A 17,265-nucleotide genomic window follows, 5' to 3' on the forward strand; every position below is an offset into this window, starting at 1 on the left:
GCTGCCGGAGTAGTGGCAGTGGCCATGATCTGCACCCTGGTATTGTATTATAGATGTTAGGCTATGATCACTGCTCCCCGCCACCGGTACTCACCCCACCTCCACTCACAGCACCTCATCCTGTGAGCCTGGTATCTCGGCAGCTGCACCTGTCACCGCTCTGAGTACAGTGACAGGAGGATCTGCCGGAGTAGCTGCCGGGAGTTGAGCTCCAGGAATGGGGTGAGTACATACAGTGGGGCGGTGATTGCAGCCGACATTAGCTGCAATCACGAGCAGGTCCTCCTGTCACTGTACTCAGAGTGGTGACAGGAAGAGCTGCTGAGATACCAGGCTCACAGGAAGAGGTGCTATGAGTAGAGGTGGGGCGAGTACCAGAGACAGGGAGCGGTAATCACAGTCTAACATCTATAGTTCAATCCCAAGCTGCAGATCACAGCCGCTACCGCTGTGTTCAAAGCAAAGCAATCACACGCTGCTGGGCTTTGAACACACTGACAGATCTCTGCTATATCACTGTACACTGATATAGCAAAGCTGTATACCGTATGCAGCACTATGGGTTACAGTATTGTGGAGTATTGTATATTATGGGGCACAGTATTGTGGAGCACTGTATATTATGGGGAAGAGTATTGTGGAGCATGGTATGTTATGGGGCACAGGATTGTGGAGCACAGTATATTAATTGGAACAGTATTGTGGAGCATGGCCTATTATGGGGCACTGTGCCAGCTGTTCTTGGTGATACCTAAGAGATAAGAAATACTTTGCAGTCCCCAACAAAATGGCTCCGCACTGTGATCCTCAATTTCATCCTCCATTATCCTTTTGGAAACACCCAGAAAGGAGTGATATCACACACGTGAGAGCAGATTCTGTCCCCTTTTACTGCAGTTGTAATCTAGGCTAGTTCTACACTTAGTTTTCAGCAGCTGCTCCCTTAGTGTTTAAATGTGGACATCAAACTTTAAATTATTTTTTCACATTTTGATCCATTAAAAACAAATTATAATATTTAAACAAGAGATTAAAACATTAATATTTGTTTCAGTTAAAAAATTACTGATGGCACATTGCCTTTAAACTGTATGACTTGAGTAAAAAAAAATTAGATATCCTTCAACAAGCTTCTCAAAATCGTTGGTAGAAATTTGGACCCATTCTTCCTGACAGAATTGGTGTAACTGAGCCATGTTCGTAGGTCGCCTTGCTTGCACTTGTCTTTCCAGTTTTGCCTATAAATTTTCAATAGGATTAAGATCAAGGCTTTATGATGGCCACTCCAAAACATTGACTTTGTTATCCTTAAGCTACTTCGTAATCAGTTTGCCAGTATACTTCGGGTCATTGTCCATCTGGAAGACCCATTTCTGCCCAAACTTTAAGTTCCTGGGTAATGTCTTCAGATGTTTCAGTATTGCCACACAATCTTCTTTCCACATGTTGCCATCTATTTTGTTAAGTGCACCAGTCCCTCCTGCAACAAAACAACCCTACAACATGATGCTGCCACCCACATTTTTCAGTTAGGATAGTGTCATTACATTTCAAAGCTTCTCCCTTTTTCCTCCAAACGTAACGATGCACATTATAGCCAAGCAGTTCAATTTTAGTTTTGTCAGACCATAGCACGTCTCCAGAAAATAAAGATTGTTCCTCTGTGCATTTGCAAACATTAATCTGGCTTTTTTTGTGTTTCTTTTGGAGTAATGACGTCTAAAGATACCGTCACACTAAGCAATTTACCAGCGATCCCAACAACGATAGGGATCGCTGGTAAGTTGCTAGGAGGTTGCTGGTGAGCTGTCACACTGCGACGCTCCAGCGATCCCACCAGCAACCTGACCTGGCAGGGATCGCTGGAGTGTGGCTACACAAGTTGCTGGTGAGCTCACCAGCAACCAGTGACCAGCCCCCAGCGCCGCGTGGAAGATGCTGCGCTTGGTAAATATCGGGTAACCAACCCGATATTTACCTTGGTTACCACTGCACGGAGCTACACGTGCAGAGAGCAGGGAGCAGCGCACACTGAGCGCTGGCTCCTTGCTCTCCTAGCTACAGCACACATCGGGTTAATTACCCGATGTATGCTGCAGCTAAATGTGCACAGAGCAGGGAGCAGCGCACACTGAGCGCTGGCTCCCTGCTCTCCTACTTACAGCACACATGGGGTTAATTACCTGATGTGTGCTGCAGCTACATGTGCACAGAGCAGGGAGCAGCGCACAATGCTTAGCACTGGCTCCCTGCTCTCCTACTTACAGCACACATCAGGTTAATTAACCCGATGTGTCCTGCAGCTAGCTACATGTGCACAGAGCAGGAGCCGGCAGCACAGTCAGTGAGAGCGGGGGAGGCTGGTATCAAAGGTAAATATCGGGTAACCAAGGACAGGGCTTCTTGGTTACCCGATGTTTACATTGGTTACCAGCCTCCGCAGAAGCCGGCTCCTGCTGCCTGCACATTTAGTTGTTGCTGTCTCGCTGTCACACACAGCGATCTGTGCTTCACAGCAGGACAGCAACAACTAAAAAATGGCCCAGGACATTCAGCAACAACCAACGACCTCACAGCAGGGGCCAGGTTGTTACTGGATGTCACACACAGCAACATCGCTAGCAACGTCACAAAAGTTGTTCGTTAGCAGCGATGTTGCTAGCGATGTTGCTTAGTGTGACGGGGCCTTTAGTGGCAGATTGGTCTTTCAGCCCATGTTGATACAGCACTCATTTAACTGTGGATAATGACACAATCTTACCAGCTTCCACCAATATCTTCACAAGGTCTTTTGCTTTTGTTCTTGGGTTGATATACACGTCTGACCAAAGCATGTTCATCTCTGTTACACAGAACCCATCTCCTTCCTGAGCGATATGATGGCTAGACATTGTCATCTTATTTGTAGTTGCATAATTGTTTGTACAGATGAACAAGGCACCTTCAGGTATCTGGAAATTGCACCCGAGGATGAACCAGACTTGTGCAAGTCCACAATTCTCTTCCTGAGATCTTGGCTGATTTCTTTTGACTTTCCCATGATGCTACACAAAGACATGTGCTTCAGGTGTGCATTAAAAAACATCTAACAGCTGTGTCTTTAACTCAGAGGTTGCCAATAAACCTATGAAAAGCTTCCAAAGACATGACATCATATGGGCTCTCCAATTTTGTTTAAAGGCATAGTACTCAGTGTATGTAAGCTTGACGTTGCAGAAAGTAATAAAATGGTCTTAAAAACAAACATTCTCTCTCATTCTAGCATTTGGCAAATATAAATTATTGGTAATCCTAATTGATGTAAATGGGAAAGGATTATTCTGATTTCATGTCAGATAGTGAGACCCCCCCCATCCCCCAAAATATGCATGTGTGTCTTTTTAAATAGTGTATGTAAAACTTCTGGTTTCAACTGTATGTGTCTGCGGTGTTAATCCAATTATATCAGGCAAACCCCAAAGAATATAAAGGCCCCGTCACACTAAGCAACATCGCTAGCAACATCGCTGGTAACGAACAACTTTTGTGAAGTTGCTAGCGATGTTGCTGTGTGTGACATCCAGCAACAACCTGGCCCCTGCTGTGAGGTCGTTGGTTGTTGCTGAATGACCTGGGCCATTTTTTAGTTGTTGCTGTCCTGCTGTGAAGCACAGATCGCTGTGTGTGACAGCGAGACAGCAACAACTGAATGTGCAGGCAGCAGGAGCCGGCTTCTGCAGAGGCTGGTAACCAATGTAAACATCGGGTAACCAAGAAGCCCTGTCCTTGGTTACCCGATATTTACCTTTAATACCAGCCTCCCCCGCTCTCACTGCCTGTGCTGCCGGCTCCTGCTCTGTGCACATGTAGCTAGCTGCAGCACACATCGGGTTAATTAACCTGATGTGTGCTGTAAGTAGGAGAGCAGGGAGCCAGCGCTAAGCATTGTGCGCTGCTCCCTGCTCTGTGCACATTTAGCTGCAGCATACATCGGGTAATTAACCCGATGTGTGCTGTATCTAGGAGAGCAGGGAGCCAGCGCTAAGCATTGTACGCTGCTCCCTGCTCTGTGCACATGTAGCTGCAGCACACATCGGGTAATTAACCCGATGTGTGCTGTACTAGGAGAGCAGGGAGCCAGCGCTCAGTGTGCGCTGCTCCCTGCTCTCTGCACGTGTAGCTCCGTGCAGTGGTAACCAAGGTAAATATCGGGTTGGTTACCGATATTTACCTTAGTTACCAAGCGCAGCATCTTCCACGCGGTGCTGGGGGCTGGTCACTGGTTGCTGGTGAGCTCACCAGCAACTCGTGTAGCCACGCTCCAGCGATCCCTGCCAGGTCAGGTTGCTGGTGGGATCGCTGGAGCGTCGCAGTGTGACAGCTCACCAGCAACCTCCTAGCAACTTACCAGCGATCCCTATCGTTGTTGGGATCGCTGGTAAGTTGCTTAGTGTGACGGTACCTTAAGAGCTGAGCAGTTGAAGATCCAGGTGTCCGACCTTCTGCTATGCACGTCGCAGAGAACCCCTGTAAGAATTAAAATTAGCTTGCAATTGAATATTTAGTTCAACTTGTCGTTACCAGGGATTTATCTCTGTGGGCATATCCTACCCATATAGAGATACAGCAGAGTTATGCAAAATTACAAATATTTTCAGATCTCATGGCAGTCAGTGAAGGGAAAGCGCTGACAGCACTGTCAAAGGAGTTCTAGAAATGTTTGCAATACATAACTCCGCTATATTTCTACATGGGTGGGGAACTTCTTGCCTACGGGGTGTAACCTCTTTTGCTCCAGCTCTCGGATAGGTTCCCGATGGGCCGCTGTCCATTTATTTCATCCTTAGAATGCATGACAGCATCAGGACATTCTTTATGAGCGGAGGTAGCGTGTTCTGATCCCATTCCTTGTTATGTATTGACCAGTCACTGTTGCTTGTGTGATGCATATACACCAGCCTTGGTGTCTCCAGTGTAAAATGTACATGAAAGTCGCAGAGTATCAGATGTGAAGTATATACAGCAGTGTCCGTGTATCCCATGTTATGTATGGTGCAGACCTCTTATTGCTCAAGTTCTATAAACGGTAAGTGAGCATTGTGAGACATGCATTGAAATATGGATATTCAGAACACACTGCTTAGCCCACACCTGTAAAAGCAGTTGCGAGTAGCAACATTTCTAATACCACCTAACATACTATTCACCAAAGAGAAGGAGTTGGCCATATTAGAGGTCAGTTATTTAAATGCTTGACCAAATATAACAGGCTCATTTTTAAGTTGATAATTTTGGATGGCCTGCGAATGATGGAGTAAATATCAAAATGGCCCTTTGACAGAAAAAAAAAAAGTTATACACCACTGTTCTACACAGTAATTGCAGAGATCAGTGAGGAAAGGCAAGTCATGTTATTTTCTCCCCTTCTTATGATTGGTCAACTTCATGCAGGGGAAGAAGTACATGCCGCCAGAGACAACATTTTGGTAACAGTACTATAACTAATGTTGAGGATAAAAATAAAGTAACCCAAAAAAACGGATTTTTGTGTACTCACCGTAAAATCGTTTTCTCTTAGCCATCATTGGGGGACAGAGGACCATGGGTGTTATGCTGCCTATCCATAGGAGGACACTAAGTAGATGCAAAAGCATAGCTCCTCCTCTGCAGTATACACCCCCTGGCCGGGCCAGGCAGTCTCAGTTTTAGTACACAAGCAGTAGGAGAAAAAAAAAAAAACAGTAAAAACCTACCTCAACAGAGAAACATGAGAAAAAAAAAAAAAGTGTTATAACCAAATAAGGTACTGAGAGAACCAAGGCCCAACAAGGCAAAAGGGTGGGTGCTGTGTCCCCCAATGATGGCTAAGAGAAAACGATTTTACGGTGAGTACACAAAAATCCGTTTTTCTCTGACGCCTCATTGGGGGACACAGGACCATCCTAAAGCAGCCCATGGGTGGGAAACATAAAAGAAGACAACACAACCCAAGGACTAGGAACCAGTCCCAGACAGCCTGGAGCGCCTACTGAGAGAGGTGCTCTACTGCCGTTTGCAGAATTTTCCTACCCAGATTTGCCTCAGCTGAAACCTGGGTATGGACTCTGTAATGCTTTGAAAACGTATGTAGGCTAGACCAGGTCGCAGCCTTACACACCTGTTCCACTGAAGCCTGATGCCGAATGGCCCACGAAGCGACAACTGCTCACGCGGAATGAGCCCGCAGCCCACTAGGAATGGGCTTGAGTTGCAAGCGGTAGACTTCCTGGATCGCAGAGCGAATCCAGCGAGCCAGCATCGCCTTTGAAGCTGCCTGTCCCTTCTTAGGCCCCTCAGGAATGACGAACAAAGTCAGTTTTCCTAAAGGGGGCTGTCTTGGATATGTAATATCTGAGAGCTCTGACGAGGTCTAACGAATGCAGAGACCTTTCCACCCTATGAACTGGGTGTGGACAAAAAGGAAGGCAGAACAATGTCCTCGTTCAAATGAAACGGGGTAAGAACCTTTGGAAGGAAATCCGGAAGGGGGCGCAGAACCACCTTGTCCTGGTGAAAGATCAGAAAAGGCTCACGGCAAGAGAGTGCTGCTAGCTCCGAAACCAGTCTGATGGACATAATTGCCACCAAGAATGTTACCTTCCAGGACAGAAGAGCAAGGGAGGATTCCTTGAGGGGTTCAAAGGGAGACCTCTGGAGACCGTCCAGAACGAGGTTGAGGTCCCATGGTTCCAGCAGCCGTTTGTACGGGGGAACTAGATGGGAAACGCCCTGGAGGAAGGTCTTGACTAGCGGTTTTTGAGCCAGGTGGCATTGGTAGAAGATTGAGAGCGCTAAGACCTGCCCTTTAAGGGAACTGAGAGCCAACCCCGCTTGCAAGCCAGACTGTAGAAAGTCGAGAATTCTGGGGATGGCCAGAGGCATAGGCTGGACGTTAGTTTCCCTGCACCATGAAAGGAAGATTTTTCCACGTACGGTGGTAAATGCGGGATGAAGCAGGCTTTCGGGCGCTGATCATGGTGGCAATAACCGCAGGGGAGATTCCCGCTCTTGTCAATACCCAGGTCTCAATGGCCACGCCGTCAGCTTCAAGGCTTTGGAGTTCTGATGGGAAATGGGCCCTTGGGTCCACAAGTCTGGGATGTCTGGAAGGCGCCACGGTGCGTCTGTGAGCATTTGTACTAATTCGGCGTACCAGGTGCACCTGGGCCAGTCCGGTGCTATCAGTATCACCGGGACTCCCTCTGCCTTGATATTCCTGATTACCCGCGGCAGCAGGGGTAGAGGTGGAAATATGTAAGGCAGGCGGAAGTGGTGCCAGGAGCAGACTAGAGCATCCGCGCCGATGGACTGCGGGTCGTGTGACCTGGCTATGAACGCGGGTACCTTTGCATTCAACCTTGAGGCCATTAGGTCCTTGTCTGGTGTGCCCCAGCGAGTGCAGATGTGTAGAAACACATCTGGGTGGAGAGACCATTCTCCGGCAGCCAGGCCTTGGCGACTCAAAGTCTGCTGCCCAGTTCTCTACCCCCGGTATGTGTACCGCTGAGATCACTGATCCCGTCGATTCGACCCAGCTGAGGATCTTGTGGGCCTTGAGATAAGCCGCTTTGCTGCGGGTGCCCCCCTGCCGATTGATACAGGCTACAGCTGTCGCATTGTCCGATTGGACTCGAATCTGACGACCCGCTAGCAGAGGGCAGAACGCTCTGAGCGCGAGGAAGATCGCGCGGAGTTCCAGGATGTTGATGGGTAGGAAAGACTCCTGGGGCGTCCAACGTCCTTGAGCAGTGTGGTGCCGGTACACTGCTCCCCAGCCTAGGAGGCTGGCGTCCGTGGTCAGGACCAGCCAGTTCACTGGGAGAAAAGATCTCCCCTTCGATAGGGATGAGGACCGAAGTCACCAGCGGAGTGCGTACCTGACTGAAGTCGTCAGGTGAAGATGTCTGTCCAGGGAGAAGGGGCTCTTGTCCCAGGCCGCTAGAAAGGCTAGCTGCAGTGGGCGGAGGTGCAGTTGAGCAAAGGGTACTGCTTCCATAGCCGCCACCATCCTGCCGAGCACTTTCATGCTGAATCGAATGGAGCAAGACGGAGGACGTAGAAGGCAGCGTACCGCTCGTTGAAGAGCGAACGCCTTGTCCTGAGGGAGAAGAATCAAGCCCCAACAGGTGTCCACGGACATGCCCAGGAAAGTGATGGATCGTGATGGGATTCAGATTTACTAGCCACCCTAAGCGGGATAGGGTGTTTACAGTGATCTGTACGCTGATTGAGCAGTCACGGAAGGAGGGGGCCTTGAGGTCGTCCAAGTAAGGGAGAACGACAACTCCCCTGGCGTGAAGGACGCTCATGGCGGCCGCCATGACTTTGGTGAAGACCCTTGGTGCGGTGGCAAGGCCGAAGGGTAGAGCTACGAATTGAAAGTAGGAGTCCTGAATTGCGAAGCGGAGGAACTTTTGGTGATCTAGGAATTCCCCTTCGACCATGGATGCAATAATGGACCTTAGGGACTGCATTCTGAATCTCCGTACGTGCACGTTTGTTTAGTGTTTGAGATCCAGGATGGGTCGAACTGACCCATCCTTTTTTAGGGGACCACAAAGAGGTTGGAATAAAACCCCCCAAACTTCTCGTCGTCTGGGACAGGTATTATCACTCCTGCTGTTTGGAACGAGTGGATTGCTGAGAAAAAAGCTTTGCGTCGTTTGAGTCTTTGGGGGGTTTGAGAGAAAGAAACGACTCGGGGGGGGGGGGGGGGGGGGGTCGCGTCCGAAATTCCATGTAGTAACTGGAAGACACAAGGTCTCGCACCCATTTGTCGTCTGAGGCGGCAGCCCAGATGTATTGAAAGAGCCGCAGACGACCTCCTACAATGAGTGTGTCTTCCGGGGTGCCGAAGGAGTCATGAGGGGGGAAAACGTCGTGGCCGAGTCTCTCTAGTCCTGGACTGTTTCGGTCTATGCTGCCATGACGAAGTGGGTTTCGGGGAGAGCTGAGGTCGGTCGGTCCCTGCGTAGTCCGCGGCTCGTGGCGGGGACAGCACGGGATGTCGACCAACAAAATGAGTTCCGAAGGGAGCGGAACGAGGACTGTGGACGTCTGGTGAAGGACGTCCTGGACTTCAGCTGGGGGAGGGAGGTACTCTTTCCTCCCGTGGCGTCAGAAATGAGCTTGTCCAGACGTTCGCCAAACAATCGGTCTGGAAAAAAAGAGAAGGCCTGTGAGAGACTTCTTGGAGGCAGAATCCGCTCGCCATTGTCGGGAGCCAGAGAGCTCTACGGATGGATATGGTATTTGAGGTGGCAAACGCTGCGCAGGTAGCAGCGTCCATGGAGGCCTGGATGAGGTACTCCGCCGCAGCGGCAATTTGAGCTGTTACCTCTGAAGGTATGAGTGAACTGGGATTCCTCAAGCAAAGTGTTAAGGGAGTCTGCCCAGACCAAGATCGCCTTTGCGACCCACACAGAAACAAAGGAGGGCGAGAGGGAGGAACCCGCAGCCTCAAAAGCAGAGCGGGCGAGGTGCTCCACCTGTCTGTTGGGTCCTTGACGGAGGAACCATCGGGTAAAGACAGGAGCGTTTTTGTGGTAAGGCGGGACACCGGGGGGTCGACTGAGGTCGGATCGGCCCAGCCCTTAGGGGCAGGTGAGGCAAAAGGGTACCGGGACTCCATGAGTTTTCGGTTACCGAAGCGCCTGTCCGGCTTCTCCCTTTGCTTTGTGAGGATATCCTGAAACTCTGGGTGATCAGCGAAAACCTTTAGGGGTTTCCTTGCCCTCTTAAAGGAGACCGCATGGTCAGTGGTAGTGGATGGGGGATCCTCCACATGCAGAGTTTGGTTGATTGCTGCTATAAGGGAGTCTATTGCAGTTTGATCATCTGGGGGTGATGAAACCAAGGAATCCTCCTGGTACAGGCAGCATTCTCCCTCCTCCAGCTCATCAGAAGCCGTGGAGCGTGTGGGAGAGCCTGCCCTGTGTGCTCCCGAGGGAGAGCCCGCTGGAGACACCCGGCCGTGTGCGCTTTTCCTGATCCCTGCAACCAGTGAAGCATATGCCCGGATTACCTCAGAAGGATCCTCCATGGGGGTATCCTCAGGCTGCGTTCCGTCCAGGGACCCAGAAGGGTGTGGAGGACGACATTGCATAGCCAGAACCAGGTTCTGTGACAGTTTTTCCATGGATTGGGACAGAAACTGTGCCCATTCCGGTGGGCTGGCGGCCCTAGGCTCTGGGCTGCCGGTTGCAGCGGTGGTGGCAGGGGGGTCTTTGGATGCTATAGGGGCACAGCACTCACAGAGAGAAGAGGTGTGTTTACGTGGTAGCTCAGCGTGGCAGGCAGTGCAGGCTGAATAATAGACTATGTGGGCCTTAGTACTCTTAGTGCCCTTAGAATTCTGCATGTTCCTAATAGGAGTATGCCAGAAGGGGGAGCAATTAAATGTTGAATGTTTCACTTCATTTCCATGTCATCATCCTTGGCCTGCTGTGCAGGGGCCATGCTAATATGCTAATCAATCTTCTGTGTAGCTCTGCCTTTGAGCATATGTGCTGCCAAAGCTAGCACTGCTCAGCAGAGCTACAATTGAAGCAAGCACCTCACCAGAATCAGCCGATGACCCTGTCCTCAGGAGGGATTAAGCTCTATAAAGAGCTTTGCACGCTTTCCTGGGGGGGCGGGGCTTATCGCGGCTGCGGGGGGCGGTGCTTAGCTCTAAAAGAGCGGGAAGATGAGTCATTGTGCCCCCCCCTGCTGTGGGTAGTAAAAAACGGCGGGAAGGGAGCTTCTGAGTTTTCCTCCCTCTCCCTACAGTCAGCACACAGCTGGTCACCGGTGGTTATCAGCCGACTTTTCTGCTAGAGCAAATAAACAGAGAAAATAAGAACAGCGTGAGTCCCTGAGCCCTGGGCCCTCCCCACTGCCACCGGGAAATTATCTGCAAGACTTTCTGCAAACCGCAGAACTTCCCCCTCCTCCAGCCAGCAAGCTACAGAAAGTTAACACTGTGTGTGCAGGATCCTTGCTCCTTGCACATAATAAATACTGTAAATATCCTGGGAGCCTTCCCTGCAGCGTCTTTTCTCCCTTTGTCTGGGAAACCAGTCAGGGGGGATCTCACCTTAAAACACTGCTTTCCAGGCAGTGAAAATAGCAGTCAGCTTGCTGTGTCGGTGTCATATTCAACTCAGAGCCTGCAGAGAGGGGCTGAGGAAGTGGGCTATAGGGGCACAGGCCTCTACCCTGGGCTTTGGAAAATCGGTGTGTGGAACCAGTCGTCCAGCCCAGGATCCAGCGTCGCAGGAGGGGGTACGTGGAGGCGACACTCCACGTTCCCGCCCGTTGATGGTAGTGGGAGATTGGTCCCAAAGAAAACCGTCGCCCTCAAAAAATAACAAACCTTGAAAGGAAGTGCCTCCTACAGACACTAAGCTAAAACTGAGAGATGTATACTGCAGAGGAGGAGCTATGCTTTTGCATCTACTTAGTGTCCTCCTATGGATAGGCAGCATAACACCCATGGTCCAGTGTCCCCCAATGAGGAGTCAGAGAAATACTTAATTCAGCCATTTCATAGACTCAGGTATGTAGTTTAGTTGATGTAACCTAACACATAGTTATAAATGCTTTTGTTTCTTACTAACACATACATATACTGTATATTCAGTGATTTTCCTTAATACAAAATGCCAGTACGTGTAACTTAAAGATGGCTCCTACATCCTGGACAACGCCCAAGAAGTTGAGGAACAGAGAAATTCCCAAAGTTTGAAACAACCAATCCAGTAGACATTGCAAATTCCTATACGTCCTGAGTCCAGCCTGCGATATTTGATTGGACTATATTTTGTCTACACCCTTTACTTCTCTAGAACTATAAAGTTTCTGAACAATAAACTGAGACAGAATCACTGGCTTTGGTCATGAGAGAAGACATAACTGACTCGTAGTCCGTTATTTAATTCTCTAAGTGCACACATGACATTATAATCTGAACATGGCAGTCAGACCATAAGAGACCCATTGTAGTCTCACCTCAACACAAGCTAATATCTCCAAAAAGGAGAGGACAAATTAAGAAACTAAAAACTGTTTCACTCAGCTCTGCAGCCACTCTTCCATGATGTCGACAGTTTAACATGCTCAAACTGGTGAAAAGTCCTATTTAAGGACAGTGCATCAAGACAAAAGAAAATCTCAGAATTGTTCTTCACAGGCTTTAAAGCTCTTAAACAATGCTCCACCTCAAATCAATTAAGATTTTTTTTTTGTGTGAAGAGTGTGAATGTAAAAGTGAAGACTTTTCTTATTCCTTTAAGCGCTTACAATTTCTAGAAGCTAAGCAAATGCCAACAAGACAAAGTAGAAAATCCATTGTGTAGAGACTGTTAAAGAAGTGTTTATTGGAAATGCAAGCAGATTTTCTCATTGTTATGTTCCATGCTTCTTAAATATTAAGAATCTAAAAAACAAACAAATGTTTCCCTCCACTTCAGCTTTTATTTTAATGATGTATATCAAATTCAAATAAAGAAAAAAAAAAAAACGGGAATATACACCATCTACGTCATAAAGTTGAAAGGCAAAGCAAAAGAACCATAACAAAATACCTTACATAAAACAAGAATCACAGTAGGAGGTTACAACAAAACACACATTATTGACTGTACATATTTTTTTGTGCACAGCAAAAACATACTGTGTTATCATCTACTTCCAAATACTACATATGCCTAGCCTGCCAACAGGACTATTCATTAAAGTAAAACTGCAGGAAAATGTGAGCCATTTTAAACAGTTTAAATATTTTTTACGTAAAACTATGCAAAAATTAATTTGCTTAAGAAATAAAACTCCTCGCTTTGTGGACAGACAGCAGTCAGGACTGTTCATGAAGATAATGTACATCAGCTTATCGTCCAGTGGTTGTCCATGGCAATTCGTAATAGCTGTGAAAAAATAAAAAAAATGATCAGCATTTAGCCAAACCTTCATTCATTAGCATAAATTGTGATAGCCAAATTTTAAATACAACAAACACAGCAACAGAAATAATTAATTGCAAAGAATTCTCCACTTGCAAATCCATGCGGATAACAGTAAAGTGGATGAGATTGTTCCAATTCTCCGCTGCATGCGGCAGAGAGAAATCAGCATAGGAAACGGACTTGCAGTGCACATTTTAAAGAGTAATCGTGATCACTTTTTTTCCCCCTAAAACAAGGGTAGAAGTAAAGAGCAGAAACTGTTCAGTCACAATTGACAGATACAAATATGATTAAGACAAGAGATATTTGCGGTTTATATAAGCCAATGGAAAGGAAAGTGGAGGATGGAGGAAATAGAGACAGACATATTCTGCTGCAAAAGTGAATGCTCCAGGATAACTGTGAAAGTAGGTAGGGCAAAGAGGTTTATAATTAGGGTTTTTGAGTAAAGATAATGTCAAACACCTCAACTGAATTTCTTGTGATGCCAATTTACTATGGCCTACCTAAGATACATGATCGGGTTAAGGGAAGTGGAATCTTTCACCACCGGGCTATTTTGTTTTTTTTTCTCCCCTTCTTCAAAGAGTTAACTTTTATAATTTTTCCATATGAGGGCTTCATTTTTGTTGCATGAGTTGTACTTTTTTAAGAAATCATGAATTTTACCTTATACGAGGGGCTGCTGATAAGTCTTTGGCTTTATGATCATTTTTGTTTCTATGGTAACGAATATTACATCACATGAAAACCCTTAAGTGTCTAATATGTGTTTTCAAAATTTCGTGTTTGTTGCTTATGGTAACAGTGTTCTATGAACGCGGAAAAATAAAATGGCGGAGTCTAATGTGATATTCGCAGCAACTGAGAACAGAGGAGTGATAAAATTCTTGTTTGTGCCAGGAATGCCCATGTAGAATATTCAAAGTGATCTGTCACAGACATTGGGGGGGATCAATGATCTTCATATCCCACAGTTAAAAACTGGGTTGCCAAATTTAAAATGGGCCACTTCATCACCAATGATGAGGAACGTCCTGGACGACAGAGTGGTGGTTGTTTCGGAGATCGTCGATGCTGTGCACAACCTCATAGTGGAGAAACGACGAATTTCAGCTAAAGCATTAGCAGACATCATGGGGATTTACCGTGAACGTGTTTGTGTCATTATCCATGAACATTTGGACATGAGGAAGCTATCTGCAAAGTGGGTCCCCAAATATTTGACAACTGATCAGAGAAGCGTGAGAGTGAAAACTTCCCAGTCCATCTGTCAGCGTTTCCGGACTGATAAGAACTTCCTGGATCAACTGGTCACTATGAATGAGACCTGGATTTAATTTGTATAACCCTGAAAACAAGGAGCAGTCAAAAGAGTGGAGGCATAGTGATTCTCCTCGTCCAAAGTAGTTCAGGGTGCAAAAATCAGCCACTAAGGTGATGGTGTGTTTTAGGATGAGGGCGTGCTGCTAGTGGACTACCTTCAAAAGGGTTCCACCATCAATGCAAGGTATTACATTGAACTTTTGGACCAATTGAAGGCAGCTCTGGAGGCCAAAAGGTGCAGCAAGCTATCTAAAGGAATCTTGTTCCTGCAACATAATGCCTCCGCTCACATGGCACAAGCGACCATAGCAAAACTGGCAGAGCTGGGCTTCCAGCTGATTGCCCATCCACCTTATCCAGCTCCCTCCGACTAACATCTGTTTCCAAACCTGAAGAAACAGCTCAAGGGTACTAAATTTCACACCATTTCTGATGCCATGGCTGCTACGGATGCCTGGTTTGAGGCACAACTAAAATCTCTCTTTTTGTTAAGCTTACAGAACTTGCAATACCGATGTATAAAGTGTGTTGACATCAGTGGAGAGTATGTGGAATAAATGTAAAGTTTCATCATCCTATCTCGTTTCTTTCTGGGTAAAGCCAAAGACTTATCAGCAGCCCTTCGAAGTGTCCTGGAAAAAAGGAAGATAATTCCAAGTGCAATTCCACAGTTGTTTTTTGTTTGTTATTTAACATGGTCACTATATGGTAAAACTGACCTGGAAAAATAAGATTCCCCAGGTAACTTTGAATTCAGAGTTACCAAACAGTACATTACAGGGATCTGGGGCTCGGTGATTGCTTATTTTTGGTGCTCTCTGCTGACGTTTTTTACAAATACCATTTTTAGGTAAATGCGATGTTTTGATCACCTCTTATTGCACTTTATTGCAATTTTGCTGCGGCAAAAAAAAATGTAATTCTAGCCTAATTCTTTTTTTCATTAAGCTGTTTATTTTGATAGAATGGACATTTCTGAATGCAGCAATATCAAATGTGTATTTTTTTCATTGTTTTATTTTCAATGGGGCAAAATGGGGTGATTTGAACTTGTTTTTTTTTCATATATTTAAAAACTTTTCCCCACTTTTTGTTTTTACTAGTCCCCTTAGGGGACTTCAAGCTGTTAATCTTCCAATTGCATGTGCTATACAGAGGAAGGCTACAGCACAAATGCCCTCAGCCAGCGTTAACAGGAACTACGTCATGAAAGACAGGGGACATCAGCTGGCCCCTGGCTGTCATGATAACCCATCAGGGACCAAAATCAAGCAATGGTTCCACTGTTGGGAGTGGGGAATGACGCACTCCCCTGAAGAGCACGTTAAATCCCGCTGCCTGAGATTAACAGTGGGATTTAACTATGAGGGGCTGCTGATGAGTAAGGTGATGACGTCTGATCTGGGATAAGGAGCGTGTGATGCTCGTGGACTACCTTCCACCATCAATGCAAGGTATCACATTAAACTTCTGGACCAATTGAAGACAGCTCTGAAGGCCAAAAGGCGTGGCAAGCTGTCCAAAGGAATCTTGTTCCTGCAAGACAACGCCTCCACTCACACTGCACAAGCGACTACAGCAAAACTGTCAGAGCTGGGCTTCCAGCTGGTTAACGACCCACCTTATGCACCAGATCTAGATCCCTCTGACTATCATCTGTTTCCAAACCTGAAGAAATACCTCAGGGGTACCAAATTTCACACCATTTCTGATGCCATGGCTGCTACGGATGCCTGGTTTGAGGCACAACCAAAATCCTTTTTTTCACCATGTTTACAGAACTAGGAATACCGATGTAATAAGTGTGAGGACATCAGTGGAGAGTATGTGGAATAAATGTAAAGTTTCATCATCCTATCTCGTTTCTTTCTGGGTAAAGCCAAGGACTTAGCAGCCCCTCGTAGTTAATAGGAGATCCACCCATGACTGTTGGGAGTCACATGTCTGCTCATCAGAGCAGCCAACACGTGCAAAGAAACATGTCAGGAGAACTGGTACACAACCTATAGCATACCAGTATGTCATATGGCATGAAGGGGTTAAAATCCAACATCTCTAGCAGTGGGTCTCTAAATGAAATACTCAGTGCACGATTTGATTGGCTTTTGCAACCTTACTTCATAAAAACATGGGCTTCTTGAACGTTTTGCAGAGAGGTTTTGAGACATTTTGATGATTGTTTGGGTTCTGTCCTTTTTATCATTTAACCCCTTAACGACCTTGGACGTACTGAGTACGTCATGGTGACATGGTGCTAAACGACCCATGACGTACTCAGTACGTCCTGGCGAAATCGCGGTCCCGGAGCCCCGGGGAGTGAAATTTGTTTACTTAAACGGTGGATTCGGGAAGGAGGGGACCTCTGCCTGACCTCAGGAGGGGTGGTGCCTCCTCCCCGAACCTACAGAGGCTGTGATTGGCTGACGAACGCCGCTCAGCCAATTACAGCCACTGTAATGTTCCAGCCATTGAAAATGGCTGGAACATTGAAATCCAGCCCTGATCAGTGCTGCTGTAGCACTGGCCATTGGCTGGAGCTGGGTGATCGATGCTTCACCCGCCCCCAGCTCTGATTGGAGAGACCGGTCTTGTGACCGCTCTCTCCAATCAATGTGGATCTGCGGCCTGTGACCGTCCCTGGAAGCCGAGGAAAGCGGTAAGTTGCTGTCCCCGCCACCCGCCCCTGTCCCCGCCGCCCGCCCCGCCGCTGTCTCCGATCGCCCCGCCGCTGCTCCCGATCCACCGCTGTCCCCGCCGCTGTCTCCGATCGCCCCTGCGCCATGCTCCCGCTCCACCGCTGTCCCCGCCGCTGTCTCAGATCCCCCCGCCATGCTCCCGCTCCACCGCCGCTGTCTCCGATCGCTGCGCCATGCTCCCGCTCCACCGCTGTTCCCGCCGCTGTCTCCGCCGCTGTCTCCGATCGCCCCGGCGCCATGCTCCCACTCCGCCGCTGTCGCCGATCGCCCCGGCGCCATGC

The 17,265-nt window shown here is 47.6% G+C and overlaps 1 protein-coding gene across 2 annotated transcripts in view; it reads right to left on the reverse strand.

The window, feature by feature from the left end:
- Positions 1-12,348: 12,348 nt before the first annotated feature.
- The window catches only part of LOC142243230 (uncharacterized), a 255,092-nt gene continuing 250,175 nt past the window's right edge, over positions 12,349-17,265 (reverse strand). For both annotated transcript variants that reach the window (XM_075314907.1, XM_075314906.1), the window contains one exon: positions 12,349-12,923. The gene's annotated coding sequence lies outside the window, so the exon portion shown is untranslated. The remainder of the gene's footprint in view (positions 12,924-17,265) is intronic.

Source organism: Anomaloglossus baeobatrachus, chromosome 6, assembly GCF_048569485.1.
Source record: "Anomaloglossus baeobatrachus isolate aAnoBae1 chromosome 6, aAnoBae1.hap1, whole genome shotgun sequence".
Classification (NCBI taxonomy): domain Eukaryota; kingdom Metazoa; phylum Chordata; class Amphibia; order Anura; family Aromobatidae; genus Anomaloglossus; species Anomaloglossus baeobatrachus.